This window comes from Peromyscus maniculatus, chromosome X, assembly GCF_049852395.1.
Source record: "Peromyscus maniculatus bairdii isolate BWxNUB_F1_BW_parent chromosome X, HU_Pman_BW_mat_3.1, whole genome shotgun sequence".
In the NCBI taxonomy this organism is placed as follows: Eukaryota; Metazoa; Chordata; class Mammalia; order Rodentia; family Cricetidae; genus Peromyscus; species Peromyscus maniculatus.
The window spans coordinates 68,383,474-68,405,244 of NC_134875.1; the positions used below are offsets into that span (position 1 = coordinate 68,383,474).

General features: G+C 37.2%; 2 pseudogenes; both read right to left on the bottom strand.

Moving 5' to 3' along the window:
• Positions 1 to 6,936: 6,936 nt before the first annotated feature.
• LOC143271067 (uncharacterized) lies at positions 6,937 to 16,761 on the bottom strand (annotated as a pseudogene).
• A 2,445-nt stretch (positions 16,762 to 19,206) lies between these two features.
• On the bottom strand, positions 19,207 to 20,330 carry LOC102925940 (dnaJ homolog subfamily C member 14 pseudogene; annotated as a pseudogene).
• Between the last annotated feature and the right edge of the window lie 1,441 nt (positions 20,331 to 21,771).

Sequence of the window (21,771 nt, forward strand, 5' to 3'; positions counted from 1 at the left end):
TCTTTAAGGGAGAGAGAAAAAGAAGAATACAGATAATGATAGTTAGATAGAGATGCTTGAAATAGATAACTGCTGTTCCACCATCAGAAATTGAGGGGATTAAGTTGTTAAATCATGGATAACCAAAACACTTAATTTGAGAATATAGTTCAAATGCTATGCTTATTTGTAGAGATTAAAGATATAATTGAGTGTTCCCAACATCTATATGATAAATTTAAATAAACAATTATAGATGTAACCAACTGTCTTATTAAATAAGAAACACAGAACCAATGCAAAGAAGAAAGCCAAGAGATCAGAGCTAAGAGCCTTACCATCTGCTGCAGCTAGCCTCTTAAACCAAGAGACCTCTCCAAAAGGGGCCTACTTCCTGTGTGTTTGTCTTTATATAGTCTTTCTGTTCTGCCTCCTCATTGGTTGTAAACCCAAACACATGACTGCATCGTCACTGCCTGTATGTACTGCCCTTCAAGTTTTCTATGGTATTGAGATTATAGGTGTGTGTCTCCAATGCAGGCTGTATCCTTGACCACAGAGATCTACCTAGCTCTTCTACCAAATGTTGGGATTAAAGGCGTGCACCACAAACTCCCAGCTCTGCTATGGCTTGCTATTAGCTCTGACCCCCAAGCAACTTTATTAACATACAAATAAAATCACATTTCAGTACAAATAAAATACCACCATAAACAATAAAATTTTAACAATATTAACATATTCACATTCTGTGTTGAAATACTTTTTCTCCCCCAAATATAAAGTAGTCTAGAGACCTGCCTCATAAGAGAAGTTTAGAACCTTCTTATTTAGACAAAAAGGGGGAGATGTAGTGGGTAGCCATTCCAGCTTGTTTCTGGAAGTTCCAACCCCCATTGAGACTCTGGCAACTGTCACGCTTATGAGGCAGGGTGAGGGGAGGCGCCAGGGGACCCGAGAGCTGGATGGGCCAGCGCTCTCTCTGGGCGCTCTCTCGGTGCCGGTGGAGGTTGACTGTGCAGAGCTCCGGAGAACACCGCTGGACTGCATTACACCTTCCACAGACCCTGCGACCTACCCATTACTTAATTTGTGAGTTACGCCATTAAATAAATATCCTTTTAACTATGTGGAGTAGCCAAAATAATTTCTCCAATATGGTGGTATTTTGTTCCCCAAAATATTGTGTACCTTAATAAACTTATCTGGGGTCAGAGAACAGAAAAGCCACTAGTTAGTCAGTGATAGCACACGCCTTTAATCCTCGCATTCCAGAGACAGAAATCCATCTGGATCTCTGTGAGTTCAAGGCCACATTGGAAACAGCCAGGCATGGTGACTCACGCCTTTAATCCCAGGAAGCAAGCCTTTAATCCTAGGGAGTGATGGTAGAAAGCAGAAAGGTATATAAGGCGTGAGGACCAGAAACTAGTAGCATTTGGCTGGTTCAGCATTTGGCTGGTTAAGCATTCAGGCTTTTAAGCAGCAGTTAAGGTGAGAGCCATTGGGATGAGGACACAGAAGCTTCCAGTCTGAGGAAACAGGACCAGCTAAGGAATTGGCAAGGTGAGATAGCTGTGGCTTGTTCTGTCTCTCTGATCTACCAGCATTGACTCCAATAACTGGCCTTGGGTTTGATTTTATTAATAAGAACTTTGAAGATTCATGCAACAGGGTAACTACAATTAGAATCCCAGATTAGAAAGGGGTGAATTAGGAATAAATATGTTCTGGAGTATTTGTAAATAGATGTGCAGAGAAAGAGATCATTACTAGAAACAGAGTATGACAGCCTGTACTGAAATTTGTAAAGTGATATTCTTAAACCAGTAGAAGAATAAAAGTATTTTAGAGTGAACAGATAAGTACAAATTTCAAAGTAATTACATTAATTGCTTTCTACTACAATTTCCATTATGTTCAAGAGGAGGAAACAAAAGAAGGGAAATAATTTTATCAAGAGAAAGGCAAAAATAGAAGGAAGGCAATAAAACAAGAAGGAAAGAGTGAGTGACAAATAAAAACAAGAAGTATTTAGAAATGGAGCTTATGTTGTACAATTAAAAATTGTAATTTAATTATAATTATTTATTTTTATTTTCTTCTTTTTTCCTTTTTACCTTAACTTAATTTTATTTTAGAAAGAGATTATGTCAGTAGTCCAGCCTGGCTTCTAACTCCCACTCTCAGTGGAAATTGATCTATATCCAATTTAGAATCAAGAATTATCAGAGTTAAATCTAAACTTTACTTTCTTTTATTATATTTTATGATGCATTTGTTTTCTTTTATGTGAATAGGGGTTTTGCCTGCATGACCCTCACCCTCTAGTTAAAGGACTATAGCTATGTCAGTTCAATGACTGGAAAATTGAAATGATCAAATTATAATAACTTTCAGTATTGAATATGCTAGTAAGGAAGTCAATGTTTTATAAACTTAAGGTATTGAGTAAACTAAAGGCTAAGCAACATATAGCCATCTGTGTTCATATAATCATTTACTTATATAAGAAGAATAATGTTAAACACATTAAAAAGTTCATTTAATGACTGAAACATGGGGAGTATAGACCAATTTCTACTGCTTAAATATTATTTTGGAAAAGAAATGTTATTACTGTAAAGAAAATGTAATATTTTAGAATTGTGTATTTTCAGAGTTAGATTTAAATTTCATCTTCTTTTTAAAATATGGTTAAGATTCATTTATTTGTATTTTATGTGAATAAGTATTATGCATGCATGTATGTGTGTACATCATATATACCAAAAGGTGCCATTTAAACTTTCAAGAGAGGAAAGTAACCAGTAGTCTTACACAACTATGACATCTCTGAATCACAACAGCACATGTGACAAAATAGCCCTAAGGATATGGTAGTAGTGGAAAACTGGACAATAACAAACCTTGCTCTAACTGGTCTCTGGAGTCCACAACAAGAGGAAAAGAATGTCCGGTACTGGAAACCAAGCCAACTACCTGAGACAAATAAAGTCATGGGATTTGTAGAAAACCTACAATACCCACTTTACTAAACTAGTATAATTCCTCACGATAATCTAAACATTTGTCATTAGAATTAAAGATAAATGTTGTCCTCACTCCTCATCCAGAAAAAAATCTCTTTTCAATAGACAGAGACAATTAGAGAAAACCACAACCCATGAAAATGAAAAGAACAAATGATAATATGGTACCTAGTCTCAATTCATGTAACTACACCATAATTTCTGCACTTAGCTAAGGTTGAGAGATCATAGTAGAAGAAGGTTTGTAATGATTGTAAAAGCCAAAGGAAGAGAAAGTTTTCTGTGAGAGTACTACTCTTAGAAATGTCAGAAAGGCTATACTCATGAAGACTCATCAAAATGTGATTGACAGTGGGACCAGGACTTATCCCTAGTGCATGAACTGGCTTTTTGGAGGCTATTCCCTATGGGGGGATACCTTGCTCAGCCTTGATGAAGGGGGGAAGGGCTTGATATGCCAGACTTTCTTGACTCCCTGTGGGAAGCCTTACCCTCTGAGGAGTGGATGGTGGTAATATGGGGAAGGTGGAAGTGAGGAGAACAAGGGGAGGGGGGAGGAATTGTGGATGATATGGAAAATGAAAAGTAAAATTAAAAGACAAAAAATTGACAAGCATGACCTCAGTGGATATGCTAAAATTAAGTGGGCAAGTCTCATTGAGCCTCAAACCTAAACAAAAATCTGCAGGCAACTAAGGAAAGCCTGGTGTAGAAGAAATGGTGTTAAGCAGGGAAAGGCCCCAGATTGCTTATCCAATACCATTGAATGGACATGAAAGGTTATATTTATATATTTGTATATTATATAATTGTTTGTGTGCGTGCGTGCGTGCGTGCGTGCGTGCGTGCGTGCATGTGTGTGTGTGTGTAAATAGTCAAAGGAAAACAAGTCATGAATCGGAGTGAGACTAAGGAAGGCTGCATGGAAGGGAGGGTAGGCAGGAAAAAGAAAGCAGAAATGATATCATAATATCATAGTTTCAAAAAATTACTTTAAAATATCTTTTTTTGAGTTACTGATCAAGGAAGCCCCTGAGGCACAAAAAAACAAAACAGACTGTTGACACTGATCTTGGATGCCAAATACGGCTAAATGGCAATATGCCATTGCTTAAGATATACTTACTTTAGATGGAGAACCTACTGAAGTCAACCTCAAACTGGTCAGAAAACTTTCTCCATGCTGGTTGGCTTAGACAGTACCAGAAGGTACAATGAAGGCTGCTGGAGAGGTAAAATATCAATGACTCAGTATGTAGACTTTCATGGTGCCATATTGACCTGCTGGAAATATCTGCCCACTGGTGCAAAAGTGACACTAATCTGAAATATACACTGAGAAATCACTAGAGAAAGTTGAGTGGTGGTAGTAGTGGATGGATATTATCATTATACATTATATACATGTATAAAACTTTCAAAAATTAAACATTAAATTAAATTAATTTAATGCCATACTGAAGATACAGCTCACCAATGGCATCCTTGCATAACATAAATAAGGCTATGAGTTTAAACTAAAGTACCACAAAAGAAAAAGAAAACTTATTTTTTAATTATTAGAATAAAGAATATTTAAACTATATAACTGCTTGTTCATAATACAATTCTGCAACTTTCACATGGAAAATTTTACAGGCCTGCATACTTTTATTATGCAGTAGAATACATCAGTACAGTATTCTGATAAGTAACCTTTAAGGAAAAGCCAAAGAAGGTACTGGAGAGATGCACAGCTACCATGATCACTTTCTGCTCTTACGGAGAACCACAGTTTGGTAGCCAGTACACACATGACAGTTCACAACTATCTGTAATTCCAATCCCAATGGATCCAAATCTCTCTTCTGACCACTGTGAACTAATGAACACACATGGTGAACATATTTACACTCAGGAACACACACAGAAACATACATAAAATAAAGACATTTTTAAAAAGAAACAGTTGAAGAAAAAAATAGAAATCTAAAACTGAGAAACTATTGTCCTATTATCTTATGTAACAGTGAAATTCACATGAAATAGGCATTATCCTTCTTTTAAGGCTCCTCCCAGTGGTTAGTACTTTTGAGAGTCTGTGAGGGAAGAAGAAAAAATGATTATATAACGAAGTTTTTTTTTTCTTCGTGCAATAGTTTTCTTTGTCCCATTGTTTAATTTACTTGTAACTAGGTTGAATTCATCTAGAAATCAACAGAAACTTAAAATTTGGCACTGTCGTAACAAGAAACAATCTATGTGTACATATTCACTAAATAGTGTAGGAAATTTAGCAAGTGATGACACATTTGCAAAATGTTATGTTTGCAAAATGCAAAAGAAAACCAGCTGCCATCATTAAAATACATGTTTATCTGAGCCTGAATTTAGAGACTGTGGTGTAAGTTGTTTCCAAACACTCTGGGCTAAATGAAAATCTCAACAAATTTCCCATGTGACTGAACTCTGCTCTTCTTTTCTGAGCATCTCCCATGATTGTGGTTTTCACTGTGGGTCTCACTAATATGACAAAGCCACTTGATCTTTATTCCTGGGCTGAAAAAAAAAACTAACAAACTGCCGAGAGATTGAATGGTGCCTATCCAGTTTATTTTCCCTAGGGATATGTTTGTAGCATGCAGAGAGAAAACATAATTCCCATTATTAAAATATTATATGATAGTAGAATAAATAAAGAATTGTTTTTCTAGAATTAGAAATTCCTTTTAAATAAATTGAAAAAGCTAAGCATGGTAAAGTTATAAGAACTTATAATTATCTATGCTGTTGTTCTTTCAGTTCTTTATACTTCAGTAGCTGCTTCATTGAATTATATTTCCATAAAAGCACAATTCACATATACACAGACTGATAGAATACACTGGGTAATATTCAGGCCCTTGGTTATTTCTAGTATATGTACAGATATTTTTCTTTGGTACATAGCTCTATGACTTTTACTAAAGAGACTATTACTTGTGCAGTTTTGTATTTATGACCAAATATGATATCAATCAAATAATAACAATAATTTCTTATAAACTATCAAAATATTAATTTATAATTAATTTCAAGTCATGTTCATATATTCTCAAGTTTAACAAAGAGGTCATGGAGTGTTATTCAATTTTCAAGTAAATCCATGTACACATATCTTCAAATTGTGAAAATGACCATGTAATCTTTCCTAAAATTACAGAAATTTGCAACTAAAGAAAAATAGCATCACCTTAAATATATACAAGTAATTAGAAACACACAAACATATACAATATGCAATTTATATAAATGTGTGTACATATATACATATATATTTAGAGGACTTTCTGTATGCTAGGCTACAATGTTATAAAAATCAAGTATTTTTTAAATTAATATTAATCATCTTAAATATCCTGAGAAGTAGGATTTATAATCTTTTATATTCTTTTAGAAGTTTTAGTGGTGTGGATAAATGCATCACATTTATCATGAAAAGGTAAATAATATAATTTACTCTTCATCAAAATGTTTTTGTGTATATATGCATATTTGATATGTTCACATTATGAACATTAACATTAAAATAACTGGCATGTACAAAACATGTATACATTAACATATAACATATATTGGATTAATGATCTGCTAAGAGTTCAAAGTAATGAAATTTAAGGTAATTCTTATACTAAATATTCTTGTACAACAATTATATAATCAAATAAATTTATGCATATTTTCATTTATATTTTAATGAATCTATAAGAAGAAAGATTGGTGCAAATAGTTGATCGTGGAACTTTTCATATATATTTATTATAAAATATTTTGTAGGCTTGTTTTCAACCTTGAGTTCTTTATTAAGTGTGTCCTTTTTAATGCATGAAAATCATGTGGAGTTAATTAAGAGAATCACAGTTGGATTGCTACAATTGCTGTGAAGTACATCATGTTTTGTATACAGTTAAGAGTGCACCTGCAAAGACAGGAAACAGAAAAAGAAAGAGCCCGAATAAATTTAGTTTTGTTAAAAATGAAAGAACTGGAAAATATCTTGGAAAATAAAATGCCCAGTTAGAAGGTTATTTTTTTCCTTTTTCCATATTGATTGCTTTCATAAGGGGAATTAGAAGTCAAGAGTGAATTTTCACACTGCTGAATATAGACGTTCTGAGCCTCTTTTAGCTTTAGTCTTGTTTAAGTGCAGTGGATGGATTAATGACCTTTCAAGGTCCCCTCTAGGCCTATCTCTCAATAAACATCTACAAGAATAGAAAAGGGAAATATGACAGTTTGACCTTAACTTATACATAAAATGTGCTTCTAAAAATGTATGCATGATGGTGTGTGATGTGAATAATTATATAAAACGTCTTATTTTCTTAGTTGGAATTTCACATCTGTGTTTTCCTACAGGAACATTTGGCCATAACATGTAATGAGTGTTGAATTTAAGAATTCTAACATATTCTTCAAGTAACTGCGTAGTTGTAGCTGTTTATAGCTTGTATGCTTCTTAATTAAGTTGTAAGGTTTATTTAAAAGTGAAGGCAATTCATGACTTATGTAATATATGCTAAAATATACCATTCCATTGATTTTATATCATCAAGTGATCTTGTTTACTGTGGATATAGATGTGGTTTGAATGTATTCGCCTGTATAATGATCATGCTAATCTAATTTCTGGAAGATTCAAAAGAATTTATGTTTGCTTCTGTTTTAAAGTATAAAATAAGTTTATGGTATCCAGTAATACAAACCCATCAAACTTTCAATATGAGAGGCACATAACTGATGAAAAATAAATTTTTGTATCTTATTGTATTACTGGCATTTATACACAATCAAAACCTGACAGCTCAGTTAATTTTTCAGAAAATATTTCAAACTCAAAATGAGATGTATTATATTCTAGTATATTTCAAAATTTCTTGTGATTTTAATAGGAATATTTGGTAGGTGACACATTTTGATAAGATAAAAAGCAGCCAGTGATTCAATTGATTGATTGCTGAAAAAAAAGAGTGCCATCAATGTTTGTTTATGGCAACATTTAAACTACATACACTGTATTAAAAAATACTAATTTAACAATTTTTGCTCATACAAACCCTCCTCTTTCTCAGCGAGAAAGAGGAGGGTTTGTATGAGCGAGAATTGTTAAGACCAAGGTTGGATAAAGCACAGGGACAAATAGCCAAACGAATGGAAACACATGAACTATGAACCAACAGCTGAGGAGCCCCCAACTGGATCAGGCCCTCTGGATAAATGAGACAGTTGATTAGCTTGATCTGTTTGGGAGGCATCCAGGCAGTGGGATGTCTTCAGTGCATGTGCTGACTGTTTGGAACCTGGAACTTATGCAGGGACACTTTTCTCAGCCTGGGAGGAGGGGACTGGACCTGCCTGGACTGAATCTATCAGGTTGAACTCAATCCTCAGGGGAGTCTTTGCCCTGGAGGAGATGGAAATGGGGGTTGGGCAGGAGGGAAGGTAGGGGTGAGGGAAGGGGGGCAGGAGGGAGGAGAACAAGGGAATCTGTGGCTGATATGTAAAGCTAAATTAAATTATAAAATAAAAATACTAATTTAGAAAGCTACATCATGAATATTTGGTTTCATAATTGTATTATTATTATGATGATGATTTTGTTTTCTTTGAGATAGGGTTTCTCCATATAGTTTTGGTGCCTATCCTGGATCTCGCTATGTAGACAAGGCTGGCCTCAAACTCACAGAGGTTTGCCTGGCTCTACCTCCTAAGTGCTGGGATTAAAGTCATGTGTCACTGCCACCCGGCCTGTAGCATTATTTTAAATGTTTCTTTCAGTTTTGTATGTAAGCTGAATGTTTTATTTCAAATAAATATCACTGATCAAAATGTGAAGCTGTTATCTAATAATGGGTCAATTGTTGGAATGCAAAACAAGTGAGTGTGCATTTAAAGCTGCTTAATCCACTCTGAGACTTTAAGGAATATCACCTATACCATCTGAAACTTTTGAAGTAAATTCCAATGATGGACTGGATCCCAACTGTACTTTCCAAGCAGTATTTAAAGAGTGCTAGTTCCACAGCAACTGAAGCTCCCATGATCACATATATCTGGGTCATTCTACATATCGCCTTTGCCTCTTGTGTCATGAGAGAATTTAATTGATCCAAGGGAAGCCACAAGAATAAAAGACATTTTCCTAACAAACAAAAGTTGGTTAACTTTTTCTGATCTATCTTCTAATTGTAATAAAAAATATTGTTTTCAATATAACACCAATCTTAATACAATGGAAGTAATATTTGAAGGAATAAAATTGGCAACTTTAAATTGTGTGATATCTATTTGTTAACATTTCTGAGATAAATGAATAAATAAAAAATATAATTACTAAACAAGGGCAGGATACCAGAGCAGCCTGAACACATACAAACACACACACAGACACAGACACACACACACACATACACATATATATGAAAATGTATTCAAAGGGTGCTCAATCACACCACAAGGAATCTTGCACAACTATGTTAATATCAGCTTTATTTGTAAGAGCTGCAACATGCAAACTACCTAAAATGGATAAACAATCTAAACTGAAGAATGGATAAAGAAAATGAGATACATTTACATAATGGAGTATTACTCTGTTGTTATAAACAATGGTATGAAATTTGAAGGCAAATGGATGAAACTAGAAAACATCATCCTGAATGATGTAAACCAGACCAAGAAAAGCAAACATGATATGTACTCATTTATGAGTGGACATTAGCTGTAAAATTAAGGATAACCATGCTACAATCCACAGACACAGAAAGGCTAGGCAATAAGGAGGGCTCAAATGGGAATACTGGGATCTTTCTGGTAAGGAGAAATAGAAGAGATCTCATGTGTGGACTGGGGGCAGTTTGGGATGGTAATATGAGGGATGAGGCTGGGAGTATGTTTAGGGGGACAGTACAGAAAGTGATGACTAGAAGCAGTGACATTTCAGGGTCAGGTAGAAACCTGTTGCAAGAGAAACTCCCTGGTGTCTACAGGATGATCCCAGTTAAGACTCCTAGCAATAGCAGATGTGTGGCCTGAACTAGCCATCCTCTGTGATTAGGCAAGACTTCTAGTGGAGGAATTGGGACATCAACCAAGCAACATAACTTTCAAACTACAGTCTTTCCTGCCTATGGTATGTACATGGGTAAGGGTGGTACAGAGATTGTAAGAGTGGCCAACAAATGCCTGGTTCAGCCTGAGACCCATACCAAGAGAGTAAGCTCACCCCTGACACTTCTGGGAATGCCAAGATCCATAGGCTGGATGACTCAGAGACATAGGATGGAAACAGACATGATTAGAAGAATAAAAATGTCAATGTAATGATGCCTTATGATATTCTATTATATTCATAGATTGACACCTAGCCCAATTGTCATCAAAGAAGCTTCACTGAGTAACTAATGGAAACAGTTTCTGAGACCCATAGGAAATATTAGGTATAGCTTGGGGAACCCTGCTGAAGACAGCAAGGAAGGATTTTATGGGCCAGAGAGGTCAAGGGCATCACAAGAAAATCCAAAGAATCCACTTATCTGGGCTTATTGCAGTTCAAAAAGTGCCAACAATCAGGGAGCCTGGCCTAACCCATCTACATGTATGTGATGGTTGCATAGATTGGTTATCATGGGACACTCCTAAAAGTGGGAGCAGAGTCTCTAACTAATGCTTTGGCTGGCTATTGGGAACCTATTTCTCATACTAGGGGACGTGCTTAGTCCTACTACAACTTGATATGCCATGTTGATATCTATGAGAGACCTGCCTTTTTCTGAACAGAAATGGAAGAGGAGGAGATTGTGGGGGGAGGGGGCAAAAATGATGTTGGAGGAGAGAATGGAAAGAGGAAGACAAAACTACAGTTGGTATGTAAAATAAATTAATGTAATTTATAAATAAATAAATGAAAAACAAACAAACAAAAACTTGTAAGTTAGCAAAACTTAAGGTCACAGAAACTGGATGTAGAAAATTTCCTAGTGGGCCAGTATAGGTGGTAGTGAGTACTACAAGTCCCTTTTCCATCCCAGATTCTTAGATCTGTGAATTTTGGTATGGGAGAAACCATACCATAAATTGAACACTGATTCAAAACATATACTACCTTCTGAAGAATTATTTTCCAACCTTCCAGGCTGCTAATACCTAAATAGTGTTGTATCTATGTCTTCAAAAAGACATTCCACCATTCTATCTGGCCAGCTGCTTCAGCATGGTGGGAACAGAGTAAAAACAGTGGATTCCATGGTCATGGCCTCACAGTTGCACTTCTTTGTTCATAAAGTGAGTTCCTTTGTCAGAAGAAATACTATCTAGAATAATAAGAATGTGGAGAAGGCATTCTGTGTAAGTCCACAGATAAGAGTTTGGGCAGAAGCATTGTGTTTGGGGAGGGCTAATTCATGAGCAGAATAATTATTTACTCCAGAAAAGACATATTATCCTTTCACAGAGGTAGTAGCCTAACATAGTCAGTGTGCCACCAGGTAACTGGCTGGTCACCATGGTGAATGGTGCATATCTGGTCCTCAGTTTTGGTCCCTTGCAATAGAATATCTTGTATTCTGCAGCAGCTGTAGCAAGGTCAGTGTTGTTGAGTAGAAGTCCATGTTGTTTATCCTGTGCATAACCTTCATTGATGGGGAAAGAAGCTGACTGTCCATAGAACGGGTCTTCCTATCTACTTGATTATGAAACTCCTCTGCTGAAGTTGTATTCCAATGAGCATTTATATGGGACAAATGTATCTTCACATCATTTGACCATTTGGAGAGATCTATCCACATTACTTCTTCCCCATATATCTTTCTCACCAATTTTTCAATCTTCTTTTTAAAGTCCCCCAACTATCTAGCCAATGCATTGGCTACAGCCCATGAAACAGTAAAAAAACACATACTGCCCATTTTTCTTTCCAAATGAAATGTATGACCATGTACCAACTAAAGTTCTGCCCACTATGAAGATTTCCCTTTGGGACAGCCTTGAATGTGGTTGTATTGCTGCAGCTGTCTGTTTCTGTGTAGTGCCTACATGACATTTATAATCACCAGTAAACCAGGTCCTATTTTTTCATAAGTTAAATGATCATAGGGTACCACTCATGAGGCTACAGGTGAGTGCTTGGCAAAAGATAACATTGCAATGGGATTATAAACCATAGGTATTGAGTCATCTACTTCATGTAACTCTCTTGTGCCTGCAGGACCACATTGGGGCCATTCACATATATTCTACTTCCATTTGATAATGGATTGCTTCTATGCATGTCCCACTTATGACTTGGTGGGACAGATAACACCCAGTTCATGAGGGACAGCTCAGGTCACATGGTAACTTGCTGTCCCATTGTCAAACATTCAGTTTGACACTAAGGACCAATGATAGGACAAAATCTGTCTCTTAAAGGAAGAATAGTTGTCTATAGATGATGTTAGAGGTTTTCTTCAAAATTACAAAAGGTCTCTTCTGTGATAATCCTATAGGGGCTTGCCTAAGGCTCCCAACAGCATCCCCATTTGCCACTGACAATTCAAGTATCATCAGGTCTGCTGGATCATATGGTTCAATAGGTAGAATAGCCTGCACAGCAGCCTGGTCCTGTTGAAGAGCCTTTTCTTGTTCTAGGCACCACACAAAGCTAGAAGTTTTCTGGGTCACTTGGTATATGGGCCAGAGTAACCTATCCCAGTGAGGCTTGTTCTGTCTCCATAACCAAAATCTGCCCACTATACTTTGTTCTTCTTTCTTGGTAGTGGGAGGAACCAGATGCAATAACTTATCCTTCACCTTCGAAGGAGTACCTTTGCAAGTCCTATCTTACTGGACTCCTAGAATTGCACTAAGATAGAAGTTTAATTTTCATTGGATTTTCCTCATCCTCTGATGTACATATGTGTTACCAACAATTCCAAAGTGGTTTCTACTTATTAGATCCAATCAGCAAAATATTGTTAATATATTGAACTGATATGATATTTTGTGGATGATACAAAAATTCAATATCCCTTTTAACTAAGTTATGACACAGGACTGGAAATTCAATACATCCTTGATGTAAAACTCTAAAGATATAGTGCTGTCCTTGCTAACTAAAAGCAAATTGCTTTTGGTGGTCCTTATAAACAGGAACAGAGCAAAAGATATTTTCTAGATCAATAGCTGTATACAATATAACAGGAGATATGTTAATCTGTTCAAGTAAGGACACCACATCTGGTGCAGCAGCTGCATTGGAGTCATACTACCTGATTGAGTTTTCAATAGTTAACTGTCATTTTCCATGGTCCATCTGTCTTCGGCACTGGACAGATATGAGAGTTAAAGGGAGTTGTCATGGGAACCATCATCCCTACATGATTTCAAGTCCTTGATGGTGGCACTAATTTTTGCATTTCCTCTGTAAATGCAATAGTGGTTTTGATTCACTATTTTTCCAGGCAGAAGCAACTCTAAAGACATACTTTTAGCCTTTCCAATTGCAATATCCCTTACTCCAGAGCTCAGAATACCAATCTAAGAATTCTGCCATATTCTAATATATATATTCTAATATATATATATATATTATATATATAATATATATATATATATATATATATATATATATATATATATTTGAAGTGATATACATATACATGTAATTATGTATTCTGGAACTGGGGAAATAACCACAGAATGAGTTCAGAGACACACTGGACAGTTTGTGAATCTTATTTCAGCCAAATTCAATTTATCATCTGACCTCCATAAGCCCCTATTTTAATGGAGATTACACAATGCTTCTTGGGATCTCCTGGAACCAGTGTAAATTTAGAAGTATCCAACTATTCTCAAAAGGACTGATTAGTTTCTTTCCCCTAGTGTACATTTACCTTGTAAAAGGTTGTAGGTCCCCTGGGGAATGAATGGAGAAATGCTAATCATAAAATTTTAGGTGTTTATCAGGGTCATTCCTCAGGGAAACCTGGTGCTCCTTTCTTTTTTTAAAAAAAATATAATTTGATTTAATATTACATATCAGCCACGGATTCCTCTATCCTCCCTCTTCCCCGCCCCCTCTGCCCTCCCCCTAGCCCATCCCCCATTCCCATCTCCTCCAGGGCAAGGACTCCCTTGGGGATTCAGCTAAACCTGGTAGATTCGGTCCAGGCAGGTCCAGTCCCCTCCTCCCAGGCTGAGAAAAGTGTCCCTGCATAGGTTCCAGGTTCCAAACAGTCAGCATATGCACTGAGGACAGGGCCCGGTCCCACTGCCTGGATGCCTCCCAAAAAGTTCAAGCTGATCTACTGTCTCACTTATCCAGAGGGCCTGATCCAGTTGGGGGCTCCTCAGCTATTTGTTCATAGTTCATGTATTTCCACTAGTTTGGCTATTTGTCCCTGTGCTTTTTCCAATCTTGGTCTCAACAATTCTCACTCATACAATCCTTCCTCTTTCTTGCCGATTGGACTCCTGGAGCTCCACCTGGGGCCTGGCTGTGGATCTCTGCATCAGCTTCCATCAGTCATTGGTTGAGATTTCTAGCATGACAGTTAGAGTGTTTGGCCATCCTATCACCAGAGTAGGTCAGTTCAGGCTTTCTCTTGACCATTGCCAGCAGTCTTTTGTGGGGGTATCTTTGTGGATTTCTGGGGACCTCTCTAGCACTTTTCTTCTTCCTATTCCCATGGGGTCTTCATTTACCATGGTCTTTTTTCCTTGTTCTTCCTCTCTGTTCTTGATCCAGCTGGGGTCTCCTGCTCCTCTACGCTCTCTTTCTCTCGAACATTGCCCTTTATTACCCCACCACCACCACATCCAGTTTGCTAATGTAGATCTCATCCATTTCTCTGTCATTCAGTGATCCCTGTGTCTTTCTTAGGGTCCTGTTTTCTAGGTTGCCTCCCTGGAGTTTTGAGTAGGAGTCTAGTCATGTTTTGTTTTACATCTAGTATCCTCCTATGAGTGAGTCCATACCATGTTTGTCTTTCTGAGTCTGGGTTACCTCACTCAGGATGATTTTCTTCTAGATCCATCCATTTGCCTGCAAATCTCATGATGTCATTGTTTTTCTCTGCTGAGTAGTACTCCATTGTGTATATATACCACATTTTCATTATCCATTCTTCAGTTGAAGGGCATCTAGGTTGTTTCCATGTTTTGGCTATTACAAACAATGCTGATATGAACATATGAGCACATGCCCTTGTGGTATGATTGAACATTCCTTGGGTATATGCCCAAGAGTGGAATAGCTGGATCTTGGGGAAGATTGATTCCCAATTTTCTAACAAAGCACCATATTGATTTCCAAAGTGGCTGTACAAGCTTGCATTCCCACCAACAGTGGAGGAAAGTTCCCCTAGCTACACATCCTCTCCAGCATAAGCTGTCTTCAGTGTTCATTCAAGAGGTTTGAATCTACAAATGGACTCATGTCTGGAAATTGGTTCATGGGAAGATATTCTCTTTTGTCAAGATCCAACATAGTTATTCTATAATTTGTTTGAGAATTTTTCTATATATACACATCAAACAAAAACAACAAAAGCTTCTTATGTATTTCATGCCTGCAAATACTGGGGCTGATTAGCCAATACCAAAGATCCATATGAGTCATGTCCCCATAAAAATCACTTTGTTTGTGCTGATCATTCCAGGTACATTTTGTACATTGCTTTGTCTATGTTCCCCACTACAATAACTACAATCACCTTGCCTTTGGCAATTCATTGCTGCTACCTGGCCTCTGTTACTTTGAGGCCCAGTTAAACTCATAACATTTATCTCATCCAACTGAGCAGCAGTGTCTCTAACCCTAACATCTGGCACAAGGAACAGGACAACAAGAAAGCTCTTCATATGTGCTAGTGCCCTTTTTTTTTACCACTTTGCATCTTATAAGATTAATGAACTAGTTGTCTTTGAGGCCTTCCAACTGTGGAGGATGAGGTCCTATATAGTATACACATTAGCATTGCAGTTTCCTGAGCCATAAAATCCCTTCATAAACAAGAAGCCAAGGGATATCAGACATCTGAAGAACATTTTCTATAGGCCATCTTTTAAGAAATTCTTCAGCCAACCATTCAAACAAACTTTTAATATATGTTTTAACTGTATGACCTTCTAAAGTAAAGCTCCCATTTCCACTCAATGAATCCATATCAGTAAACTTAGCCTGATCCAGTTTTATATTCCTTCCACCATTATCCCACACCTTAAATTCCATTCCTACATATATTCCCCCAGATTTTCTGCTTGATTGAATTACTACACCCAATAAGCTCTTTAGTTGTGTAGTACATCTCTTCGTGGACTACACTTTCTATCTTTCATGCAGTAGCCTGGCTACTCTAGTCTTAAGACTGATTATAGGTCTTGCAGGTCATGAGAACCATCAGTACTGTTTGTCATCTCCTTCAGGGAAAGTTACTGCTGGTTTATTATACAATAAATGATCAATTTCATCAGTGAAATGTGAAAAAGGCAACATTTCAGGGAATGTGAGTGGGAATACATTTTCTGATGAGAGTGGGGAGAATATTATATCAGGTGAGATAACCTATAGATGAATTTCTAAACAGTCTTATTAAATAAGAAACACAGAGCCAAACACAGGGGTGCAAACCATAGAGATCAGAGCAACAGCCACCAACTAACCTTAGCTCACCATGTCACCATTGCTTCCCAAAAGAGCCTCTTTCTGTCTAACTTGTACCTTTATTGCCTTGTTGTTCTGCCTTCTCATTGGCTCTTAACCTAGACACCTCACTATACATCCAGGTCTCTATGGTTGGTACTGGGATTAAAGGCATATATCACCACGCTTGGCTGTGTCCTTGGACACACAGAGACTCTGCCTGCCATGTGATTAGATTAAGGGAGTGTGCTACCACCACCTGACTTGTGTTTATGGCTTGCTATTACCTCTGATCTCCAGACAAACTTTCTTTATTAACATACAAATAAAATATAGCATTTCAGCACAAATAAAATATCATCACAACAATCCAATGAGATTCTGAGGATTCAAAGTTTTCAGTTTCAATAGTGTCCTTCCAAACATCTCCATCCCAAGTTAAAGGATTTCCTTCTTTACCAATCAGTGCTCTGGCTTTAACATCATGTACCCTCCAAACACTGATACTTGAATGTTCTTTGTAAATCTGCCAAAATAATGAGGGCTTGGGTTTATTTTCCCACACTTGAGTTCTGTGACTGCTAGAGAGAAGATTCTCTTCAAAGGCATACTTAGGAACCATTAGACTATGTGCCTCTGAAGCTGTTGAGCTTTATTCATTGCGTTCATTATTATCCAGAACCTTATTCTGGGACACTCAAGGTTGCTTAATTTTATCATTGAACATATTTTTCCTTTGTCAATTTATCTGGAGATGTTAGGATCAACCAATGAATGTAATCATTTTCCTTATTTTTTTTCACAAATTGTCAGTATTTTTATATATAGAGTCACCAAATAGGTTGTTGCTCACATTTTGAATATAGGGATAATCTAATGCATTTATCTGCTTAAGACTGTAAAATGATTCATACTCATGGGAGTTTCAGACTCTCTGAGCTTCTAGGAGATGTTTTAGTAACTGAAAAGTTTTCAGAAACTGTAGCTGTTGGAAAATTGGAATGTTTATTCCAAATAGTTAAAAAAAAAATGGGTCCTTATAATTCTGTTGCTCTAGGACCACTCTGGTCCCAATGTCTGTGTTAGTCATGGTTCTCTAGAAAAACATAACTTGAAGAAAGAAGTGAGCATGTTGCTATTGAATATAGCCTTTGGGAATGCAAAAATTGCAAAATTAGTATATATCTATGTTGTTTGTGACTTACAAACTTCACTGCTATCATTTATTTTATGAGAAAAAATGATTCTCCTGATTATTCAATTTTGTGTTAAATTTTAGCTTCAGACATAATTACCAATTAGTTTTCAGCAAAGGAAACATATTTGTGATTATGATAAATTCTATTTTCAGTAATGGCAACTTGGCCACAGTTCTTCCATGAGGTGAAGCTGACTCTGCTTATGATGGCGTAGTCACAGTCTTTAATAGTGTCATGTTATCTCCTTAGATAGCTCAGTTGGTAGAGCGGAGGACTGTAGTGTCATGTTACTGTCATGATGAATTAAAGTTTGATTCCTCCATATATATTTTGCTCAGATCATATGCATTATGTGCTATATCCTGTATACTTTCTTCCTTTTCTAATGAGGAAATCTTCTAATTAAGATTTTAAAGTATTAAATAAGAGACGTTTGTGTTGATAAAGTTACAAATTAAATTCATTAGCTACTTAGCCAGCCACAGTTTCTTAGTTCTACCTAGTTTCTCAGAATGTGCTAAACACTTTCAGAATTAATATTAATGCCTTGGGCCTTGATTGTACTAATAATTAACTAGAAGAGTAAAATGATTTTATAATAGTGCTTTATTTTCTCCCAATATAAAGCATAGATACTGAAAGCCAAGTTTTATATTTTTTAAAGTTCACTCTTTTATTCTATTTGTAATTTGGGGTTCTGTAGGCCCTCAGATGCAGTGACATTCAAGCAGAAAATCTTTAAAGGCAAACAAACTTTCTTAGCTCATTGACCTTTCTCTCATTTGATGAGCATTTGGACATTTTAGACGCTGAAGGTCAAAAAGAAATCTTTATATTTATTCTTAGTTGTACTATATGTACATGGTCAATAATCTGTGTTAAATGTGCTCAGGGAATTTTATTTTCTACTGACACATTGTATTTTTCAATGTATATCCATATATGTACTTGAACTAATCAGTATGTGTATATACATATGTGTTTATATATATGTAATATTTTTCTTTGATTTTTAAGACATATATAATGAATACATTTAAATAAATATGCTTTGTTAGTAACTTCCATAACTTTAAAAACCAACAATTAATTGATAATGGTAAGATGATCATGTTAAATATTCTGTAGGATGTTATATAATTTGATGTATCAACTTACCTTAGCTATATATATTAAATAAAATTATTTGAAACTATTGCCAATGCAGAATTATCTGAATGAATTTTTATTGTTGTTGTATTTTTCTTACTTTGCATTTGTTCATCTGTCTATAGATATCCACAGTCTTCTGGCTATCATGTATATCTATCCCTTCATTGACTTCCAGCTATCAGCTATCTATGTATTTATGCCTTTAGATAATTAAATTCACATATAATAAGAATTTTGAGAATATCCAGGTGGTCTTATCCCTCCATCCTAAACGGTCACCCAGTTCCACCAAAAACCGCCAGCCCAACTGTAGACAACCCAAAAAGAGGGCAAGAGCCAGAAGTAGGAAAGCACCCACTAGCCTAAGAAAACGGGTGAATAGCCCCGCTGCACAGTAAAAGCTCTGGCTTAGAAACAGGGCCATCATCTGGACCCAGCCCCCCAATCTCCCTGCCCAGACTCCCACCCAAACTCGAAAAAGGTCCAGATCACTGCCTTTCAGCTGCCTGCATGCATAAATGAGATGGCCACAAGTTTCTACATACTCTCCCACCAATACCAGAAGTTCAATCAGCCACCAGAAGCCCTCCTGTCCAAGCTGACATAGTTCCTCTACTCTCCACAGTCCCAGACCTCTGTGCTTATCTGCCTGATTTCATTTTCGGCCCAGTGGATGAAGACCAGGGGACCTGGGATCTCTGCGTCCACTATCCCGAGTATCCTCCTTGGTCAAAAAACAGTGTCTCTGCCTCTGGGATGGGGGTTTCTTCCCACTGGACACACGTGAGAAATCACTGGGAAATTTAAGAGGTTCCTCATCATCATATTCTTCTTCTAATTCTTTATCTTCCCCCAAGGCTAGAGAGGTGCAATGGTGGCAGAAGTTGCTAGAAGAGCCATCTCCTTCCTCAGAGTGAGTCCCTTCTGGGACTCCAGGGTTTCCCCAGCAGTTACAAGCAGATGGAATGGAAAGAAAAGAAGGGCTCCCATCCTCCTGGTACCCAGTCTCATTATCTCTTGAGAGTTCCTGGTCCACTCCTGACTCTTCCGAAGATGCGTCACTCTCGTCAGGGTAACCTCCTTCCCTAGGTGGTCCCGGACCCCTTGGAGGAGCATGGTTTGGATCCGACCAGTGGGCTGGGTTAGGGGCTGTGTGTACTTAGGACATGAGGCAGCGGGTACCATTAGGAGCAGTCTCCGTTTTTCCCTGAGTCCTGAGAATGAAAGTTTTTCAAGGTGCACAGAGGGTCCTGAGGTCCTGAGGGAGGCACCACAGCTGTGATGGGCTCCACACAACCCTCCTTCTCCAGGGTGCTTATGGGCCATGACCCCCGGGTTTTCTGAGGATTTTAGGTCACAGCCATCATGGTAAGTTCTACTACCAACAGCAGCGGTAACTCCTTCCCCTTGAGCAGCTATGCCTGAGGCCAGGGGGAGCTACTGTGAGCAGATCTCCCCCCCCCACACACACCCCCACACCATCACCCCCTCTGGCTCCACCTCCTGCTCACTCGCCTCTTCCACCTTCCAGTCCCCACTGCAGTGGCTTACTTCCACTTCCAGGGTCACTGGGGAATAAAAAACTGGAAGGGAAGAGAAAAGCGGTTGGCGAGCCTGCGCAGCTGGCTCTGGAGTCAAGTCTGTGGAACTGGGGTAGCTTAGGCATCAGTACGGTGAGCAGTGAGGCAGTGTTGATGAGGAAATCAGCAGCATCATACTTGGTGTAGAAGCTGGCCAGTAGGTAGCTAGGAAGAAAAAAAAAATAGGATGACTAAGGTTGGCCTTCCATACCCACATTTATGCCTTTCCAGTGATTGTTGTTTTTTTTTTTTTTTTTTTCTATTTTGAATTACTGGTTTTATTGCATGTAGTCCTTTGCCAGTCCAAAACTACTTAACTAAATCAACAGTATTTAATATGAGGTTTAGGATGTAAGTAGGCATTATAAATCATATTGTTTGCTAATCCCAGGGATTAATCCGAGGACTAATCCCAGGGCCTGTGCTTGCTAGGCAAGCGTTCTACCACTGAGCTAAATTCCCAACTCCTGTTTGCTGATTGTTAATGATAAATTGCAAATGACAGCCAAAAAAAGAATTTTCAATGAATAAATATTAAAACATTGCAATGTACAAAGGAATTATTATTGTTTTACTCTATAAATACTTGGTGTCCTTATCCATGATGTGTCAATATCATAGCACAACTCTATATTTTACCATTTATGTATTAAAAAAAACTAATTAGACCAAGTTTATTACAAAGCTTAGTTTCTTCATTATCTAATCCCACCATACTTTTATAAGTAATTTTCTGCTACTACTTTTTTGAGACATTTTATACTCCATTCATATTGTAATATTAGGTCACTCACATATCTCAAAAAAAACCCTGCATTTCATTGCTCCCTATTGTTTAAGATATGGCATCTGCTTGTGACTTTAAGTCACAATTTGTATTGGACATTCTTTGGCAAAGTACTAACCCTTTTTCACTACCATTTTGCAGTTTTCCATTCATCATATTCATTATCATTCTTCATCCCATTCTTCTTGAGAAGCCACTTTTCATTTATTTCAAATGACATTTACGATCATATAGATTCCCCATTTTCTCTACAACACAGTAAGCTGACTGTACTGTCATAGTGAAGATAGGCAGTTCCGAGAGTAAAAAAAAAAAAATACTCATTCCTGCATGGACAATCTTTACACGTGACAAATGACTGTTTTATCAAAAACCTAGGTTTATTGATGTCTTGTTATAG